The sequence below is a fragment of the Rutidosis leptorrhynchoides genome, chromosome 2 (genome assembly GCF_046630445.1).
Source record: "Rutidosis leptorrhynchoides isolate AG116_Rl617_1_P2 chromosome 2, CSIRO_AGI_Rlap_v1, whole genome shotgun sequence".
Taxonomy (NCBI): Eukaryota; Viridiplantae; Streptophyta; class Magnoliopsida; order Asterales; family Asteraceae; genus Rutidosis; species Rutidosis leptorrhynchoides.
In genome coordinates this window covers 641,761,265-641,769,801 of record NC_092334.1, presented here as the reverse complement: position 1 = coordinate 641,769,801, position 8,537 = coordinate 641,761,265, and positions in this window count along the sequence as shown.

The following is an 8,537-nucleotide window of genomic DNA, read 5'->3' as shown; positions in this document are numbered from 1 at the left end:
CTCAAGTCTACCTTTTTATCAAAGACTCGTTTTTGTCCGGAGTACGTTGGTGACGATCACAAGTTGATGAAAGATTTCTACCGTACACTGATGAAAGAATTCTACCGTACACTGAATGACGAATTTAAGGGTAAGATTAGTCGGGGAATGGCTAAGTCTTTTGAAGAGTTGTTTGAGTTGGCTCGGGGTTTCGAACCGGAGGTGTCGAAGCCAAGTGTGTCCAATGTTAGTAAACGGAAGTTCGAAGCGACGGCGTTTTCGAACAAGAAGAGTAAAAGCGCTACCGAAGGTGTCGGAAGCGTAAAGATGAGTGACACGGGTGGTTCTAAATTTGCGTGTTATAATTGTGGACAAACGGGGCATAAGTCTCGTGATTGTCCGTCGGGCAAGGTCACATGTTTTAAGTGCCGGAAGGAGGGACACCGGAAGTCGGAATGTCCCGAGTGGAATAGTGACGGGGCGCGAAAATCTGGCGACGCTTGATTCAGGTACTATTCGATTTTAGTACTATCTATGTGCGGATGATTTGGGTAATGATTGAGTTTATCCATGTGTTGTAGTGACTAGCTAGGTCGAGTTAGTCCATTGCGGTTTGACTAACCAGATCGGGTTAATCAATTGTTGTTAGGTGTTGACCGAGTCGGGTTGACCAAGGGTATTTGACTAACCAAGCCGGGTTACTCAAATTGTTTTTAGGGGTTTGACCGAGTCGGGTGGACCGAGATAGTTTGACTAACCGAGTCGGGTTAATCGATAAATTGTTAGGAGTGTTGACCGAGTCGGGTTGACCGAGTGCGTTTGACTAATCAAGACGGGTTAATCAATTGTTGTTAGGACTTAACCAAGTCGGGTTGACCGTGTGTGTTGACTTAACCAAGTAGGGATAATCGGTTGTTGTTAGGTGTTGACCGAGACTGGTTGACATAGTGTATTTGACTTGACCGAGTCGGGTTAATTGGGTTGGTGTTGGAGGCTTAACCAAGTCGGGGGTAACCATGGGAGGATTAGAGGGTTACTTGTATTATTCTCCATAAGGGTTAGCGTAGGATGGCATGCCGTTCGAGAGGCGCTTACGTTGATCATGTAGGTGTGCGGGAAGAGTCACGATTGTTGACTATCTTTGGTGTGTGTAAGTAACTGTGTTAACGGTTGAGAGGATACGAGTTGGGGTGTAAGTCTTGGTGGCACCAAGCATCACCATTGTAAGTGAAAGGATTGCTAGGCTTGCTTTGTGGTCTAGGCGGATAGTGACAAGCAGGCGTCACTAGAAGGTTGTAGGCGTTGAGCCGTAATGTCCATTGGATTTGTGTGACTTCGAATAGTCAAGTGTCATATGACACCGAGGAGGTACCTGAAAGGGTCGAGTGATTGAGACTCAATGGTAGTAATGGGAGTTGCATAACACTACGTCAGGTGCCCTCCGTATACCTGCAAGTGGAATGCTTCACTCCGGTGTTGTGATTATTTTGTACTTGGGTACCGACGAGAAAACCCGAAGGTACGAAGATGGTTTATTGTGAAGATTAGCGGGCGTCGACGTTTGACCAATTCGAAAGGTCGAGTTTCATGTATCTTTTGGTAAGTCCGCTGAAGATTTTAAGTATGACCAACGTTGATACCGGGCGTGTGTGATGTAGAATGTTGAAATTTCGCAAGGTATTATCATCTTGACGGTGATAGCGTGGGGTTAAAACCCTAAGTGGGGGAGTATGTACCCGGAAAGTACGGTGGTGCCTCGGTTTGGTAGGCGTGTTTGGGTCATTTTCCGGTAGTTGCCTCGTTTTGAGAGCCAACTAGAGACGTAGAGTGTTAGTTTGGACTGTCTCATGTAGGGGCGTGTTAGTGTAGAGTGCGTTCGGGAACGAACTCTCTAGAGTATTGGCGGTGGGCGTTAGAACTCTAAGTCGTGAGTTGGAGTACGCCAAGGAAATCCTGAAGGATAGTTGTGCGATTGGAACGTTGCATGGTGGTAAGGCGTGATCGATAGGATGCAATGGCGGCATCAAAGGGGTCCGAGATTGTGTGAGAACTCGAAGACTTGAGGAAATTGTGTTGTTTTTGTTCGCGATGAGGTTTAGATCGCGAGGACGCGATCCAATTTAAGTGGGGGAGAGTTTTAAGACCCAAATATTTATTGTACATAATGTATTTATGGTGTATGATGCGTATATGAAGTGTACGAAGCATGTACGTGTTGCTTGCTCGAACGTCGAAGGAAACTGGACGTTGTCCGAAGTGACAAGGTGTGTAGGTATCTTTTCAACCCCAAATAAAGTTTGAATTGATGTTTCCAAGCCTTACCATTGGATAGAATATCTTATTACGTTTCCAACGATATTTGATTCATCGAAAATGGAGTTACGGTCGAAAAGTTATGGCCAAAACAAGTTGCTGAAACCTGTTTTGGGCTCGACCACAATTTCCAGTTATTTGGAGCGGCGCTCCACCTTCTGGAGCGGCGCGCCGATTGCTGCAGAGGCAATTTTCAGCCTTTTTAAAAGGTTTAAATGAGGGGTACTTTGGTCTTTTCAATTAGGGTCGGTTTGGGGTCATCAAAACTGATCTAGAGCTTCATTGGAGCTCATTTTCACTCATCAAACACTCTCATCTTCAAACCCTAGAGTGAGAGGAGAGTTTTAGAGAGAGAGAGCTCCAATTGGAGAAGAAGAAGGGTGTTTCGGGTCAAACCTCGGGTATTAAAGTTGTTCTACTCGTCAACGGCATCATTTTGGCGGTATTGGTAAGTTCAAACTCCGAACTTCATCTTTGTAATTTGATATTCAAGTTTAGGGTTTTGAACTAGTTAGTTATAAAACTCTTTTAGGAGGTGAAATGGGTAATTGTAACTAGTTATTGTTGATGTTGGTGGGTTTAGGATTGGATGATGATATTGTTAGTTTGTAAACTAATTTTGTTGATGAAATCACTAGCTAACTTGGATTATTAGTGATTTGAGGTGTAAGTTCACAAATTGGGTGTTTTGACTAGTTTTAGGTCAAAATGGGTTTTTGTATAAATGATGGTCTAAAATGCATTTAAAGCCTAAAAGAGGTGTATTTAGGTATTTCGGGAACGCGGGAAATGGTCTCGTTAGTTTTGGACTTTTGAGTAACGTTAAAAAGTGCAAAAAGGCTTAGATTGCACTTTATGTCAATTTGGGTGGGTCGTGAGTCCAAATGGGGGATTGGTTGATCAAACCTTGTGCAAAATGTATTAGTGGGACATAATCACTATTCGATTGTGATTATGAGTGGTTCGGGTGAGATTTGACTTAGTCAAAGTTGGTCAAGTGTATATAGTCGAAATTACACTTGTGATGTGTTAAGTCGAATAGGCTTAAGTTGTAGCTTATTTGCATGTATGATTTGCGTAGGTGATATATGTGAAGTCGGTGGAAGGAGTTCAAGTTTGCGAGTTTCACTTCTTCAAGTAATCGAGGTGAGTGGAATATTTATACATGTATGTATGTGGTTTATTTACTCGTACGCGATGTGGGCCTTTGGTGCCACATCGTGAGTATTGGGCATTGTGTCACAAGATGGTGACTTATCGGTGTTATGGGTGAAGAGGATTACATGTAGGTAATGTCTCGTTAGGAGACTCACGAGTCGGTGACACCTCACGGTGGTTCACGAGGCGGTGACCCTTAGTAGTTGGTTGGTGTTTCACAAGTCGGTGTCACCATAAGTCAGGGAAGTGATTCATGAGTCGGTGACACTTCATAGTGTTCACAAGCCGGTGACACTAGGTGGTGCTTCACAAGTCGGTGATGCCACATGGAGGTTCACAAGTCGGTGACCCATATGTATTGATGGGGGTTCACAAGTCGGTGATACCCTTGGGTGATTCACAAGTCGGTGACACCCTATAGTGTTCACAAGTCGGTGACACTTAGTGGCGCTTCACAAGTCGGTGATGTCACATGGCGTTCACAAGTCGGTGACCCATAGATATTGGTGGGTAGTTCACAAGTCAGTGACACCCTTTGATGAGTCACAAGTCGGTGACAACATACGAGTGAGACTCGACATTATTGGTCGTCTACAAGTCGGTAGTGCCATAGCGGGGAACGGTTTGTTATATTTATGCATTATTGTGATTTAGTATATTATTGTGGCGATTTATATACTAACGTTGTTGCTAGTCGTATGTTTGGTGTTGCTAGCTCGTTTATGCATTTTGTTTGCATAGTATTGTAAGTGGATGCGTGTAGGTAAATTACATATGTATATGTATAAGTATTGCATTCACTAAGCGTTAGCTTACCCTCTCGTTGTTGACTTTTTTATAGATTGCATGGATGCGGAGGCTCGGGTAAGCGGGGACTAGTGGACTTGCGTAGTTGCTTTAGAAGGCTTGCTTTTGGATTGATTAGGATTGGGTAGCGTATCCCCAATCGCCATGCTCGGCCTTTATTTTGTATTACAAATCATGTGGTTGAAAACTTGTATTTTCGTACGAAAGTCGTAAAACGGCCGATGTGGGCCCGGTCCTCGTAAAACTTATTTTATGAATGGAACATGTTAGTTTTTCATATATGAATATGTTGTGAATAGCGTTTTGTCTAAATACGTCGGGAAGTGGTCAAACATTTTAGCATTTCAAGACTTTTTGGACAGGCCACTTTGGCGCACCGCGCAAGGTTATGGCGCGCCGCGCCACCTGCCGAACAAAGAAATTTTTTTTATTTTGGTAAATTTCACGTGGTCGATTGTATATCGTGTTGGGTTGTTACAGACACAATCTAACAAAATGGGTCATAGAAATTCACTGAGTTTACAAGGAAATAAATGTGAACAGTTTGTATAGGGTGTCTGGAGTTTGCAGCAAGTAAGTGCGTATTTCGATCTTAATTTTTGTCAATATATTTTCGTTTCCATAGCATTAGACCAGTCCCATTTTATGAACTAATATGTCAATGCATATTATAATGAATTCCAACTGGTATTAGCATGTATTACTTCAAAGTACTAATTTATAAGATACTATCTTGATGAATGCCTTGCTAGTGAATTTCAGCAAAGTGAACGTTACTTACCATTGTGACTGATATCAAGTTTGTTACTGTTGATTCACATACGATGGTTGCAAAGTGCTTCTATGTTCATCAAGTGTGTTACAGTTGGTGATGGGGCTATTGACAAACTTGTATGCTTATCTGTTATACAAGTAACAAATTACCCACTGTAAGTAACAATTGAAACATCATTCTTTAGGCTACCTGCATGTGTGGTTTTGTAAATTTGCAACTTTTTTCCTGGATTTCTGTATACACGTGTTTATCTAAATGTCTTTATGTCATGATTTCTTGCTTCTATTGCTTTCGCTTTGTCTTTCTTGACTTGTGTATTGTGAATTACACTCTTTTGGTCATCTAGATGTCTTCTTTTATATATTTTTGTTTGTAAAGAGTTAAAAAGGGGTAAACTTTTGACGTTATTTACTTGTGTATATATATTTTCTATAATTAAATCAACATTTGAATCATGATTAATAGACTAAGCTATGGCTATTGAATCTTATCTGGTTAACTAAATAGATATATGTGGTTATGTAAAAATCTACACTTTTAGTTTAAGTCATACACAAACAACTATAACTAATCACTACTGTGAATCTAATTTCATAGTCATAGAAAAATCCTACGTTTCTCTATACGTGTCTTCTATATTTCGAATACTGGGATATCGTGTGATTTTGATTAATTAAGGTAATTTATGTACTTTTTTTCATTTTATCTCAGGTCTAAATGGTGAGTAGTATACTGAGAATGAGTAATTAATCGTATGGATAACACTGTTAGAGATATTAGATTAGGCCCAAGTCCAATATGTGGGCTTGAGTCCATTAGGGTTATTATGTAGAGTACATGTAACCCTAAAAGCTACATAATAGCCCTAATGGACCCAAGCCCACATATTGGACTTGGGCCTAATCTAATATCTCTAACAAACACTGCTGTTATAGGATGCCTGATTGACATGTGCATGTGAACCAAAAAATTCAATGAGACTTGTAGTTAATGAATTAGATTTTTGAGTGAGAACAAGATCATGGTCTCATCTTCAAATGGCCAACTGACATAAGTTGGTTTTGTTTGGCATTGTGGTGCCAAGAAGGGAGGCTGGGGACATTGCATGGTATTGTAGGCTTTAAATTTTGGATTAACTTAGTTGCTCATTCAAGCATCTTTATCAATTCTCTATAAGGAAGCTTCTTAAATAAATTGCAATGGTACCTATGATCGTGTTAGAATAACATTGTTACCATTACAACTATTAGCACAATTGTACCATGAATTTGTTTTGTTAACATTGTTTAGTATTATGATATTTAAATGGTCTTACATACCAACTTTTATCAATAATGACGGTGATGTATTTTGTGTTTTGCTATTGTCGGATTTAGTAGCTTTAATCTATGGGTTTTGTGTAAAACAAAAATACTTTCGCAGTTCACCCACAACAATACTTGTGCTATTGTCTTTATCATATCGTTAATTGATATAACATTTTACGATTCAAGTTTGTTTGTTGAAGAGTCCCCGTGCAACGCACGGGCTCTTAAATCTAGTATGATTACAAAAAGTGTTCAAAAATGATCCCTCCACATCAAAAACAATCCTAAAAAAAACATATCATAAAACTTAGGGTCTTACGACGTGCTATACGAGCATCATTTGTAGCCGGCTGCCATCTAATCTTCCTGATCATCAAATGCTCCAAGAGCATCATACATCAAATGTTAATTTCACCCATAATTGACTTGCAACTGATCATGTATGAAATCGATAACAGTTTAACGTTGTACCTTAACAATATTTTGAGAAGAAGCGCGATCTGAAAAGCCCTTGCGGTCTGAAAACCTTCAATCGACGGCCTAGCTTACTGACAAACAACAGTATGATTTTATATAACAAAAGTTAAACGCATAGAATGTAACTAGACATACTTCAATTTTGTTGCCAAAAAGTTTCATACCTTCCATTCTTCTTATAGCCGTTCTTAGTATTTTGATATGGTTCCATTCTTCTTATAGCCTTTCTTAGTATTTTGAAATGGCTTTGGTGTCATTGCATTCAAGGGAACTACTATACATGAACGTTAATATTTAAAGAAAACACAAAAAGGAGCATCGCACCACATGTGCAATGACGGTCTGGGTTTGAACCATTTTGTCATTCGTGTATAAGTATGGAGTCTTTTGAAATGAAAAATAAAAAAATAAAAAGATAAATGTAATCGAATCATACCTGTACACACCAGCATCGCGTGGTTACACGTTCCTTAGCAATCTTGTTTTGCACAACTTTTATAAGCACTCCATCACTATCAATAGGTCTCGTAAAAAGTGTGCCTAATACACGTTTTCTTTCAACTTTTTTATCCCACCCTTCCCCTCATGAAGCTAGTAGTGAGCTTACGTGACTTTTAGAATAAATTAGATTGGCCATGGTAGAGGTTATCAAGTGTGCACTTGCATTTCTTACATCATCTTCTTTGTAACTTTTGGTAATGAAAATAATAAAAAAAATCTCTTTAGTGGTAATTAAAGTTAGAGGACTAACCGCAAAATATATTCGGAAGAATTGGGCTAGCACTTTTGCAATCATCGTTTCTATGGTAACTGAAAATTTACACAACCGCTTACATGAACTCACAAACGAACTTCTTATCTAGTATATTCCTGAGATTGAATATTCCAGATTTGTATTCGATAGCTCAATTTACCCCTTTTTAAGATTATACGTTACGATAATTATTTTTTTCGAAATTGCAATAATCGCCAAGAGAAGTTAGATTAGTTTTTTTTATACAAAAAGAAAATGACGAAGAAGGTAATGTTGTTTTTGCACTGAATACCGTCGATTCAAATGAAGAAGGTGATCAAACAAGTCGGTTGGAGTTGTGTACGGATTAAGACTGGTCAATTCTATGAGGATAACTCGGGTGATAGTTCAAAATCGGTGTAGAATCTTTATGATATGTTCGAATCCAACAAATCATTTGAATTATCTGATGGCATTGATTATTTATTAATCTTCAAGCTCGTTGATGCGTTTAAAAGTTTAGTAGACCTAACACATTATTTTCTCGAAGATCCCTTTCAAGGTTGATCGCTTTGAAAAATCATGAAAGGGATGTTGTGGAAAAACATGTGTAGATCCACCAAGTTTTCTACCGCATTAACAACGTTAAAGATTAACAAATGATAAATGTCATCATATAATCGAAATAATATGTTGAATATGGACATATTATAGCAAATCCTAGACAAATTTTGATCTACCACACAAGTTATTCATTTGGAATCAACCAGTCTCAATTCAAAGACAACCCGAACCCACCTTCCTCATCACCTTCTACATCAGAATCAGCGGAACTCCGTGCAAAGACAAAATCAACCTCTTCATGACTTTCTTCGTTTAAATAAAAACTAAAAATACAATCTAACTTCTAGCAATTATCATAAATCCAGTAAAAAAATGCGTTGTGACGTATAATCCCATAAAAACGGGTAATCTTGGCCATCAAAAA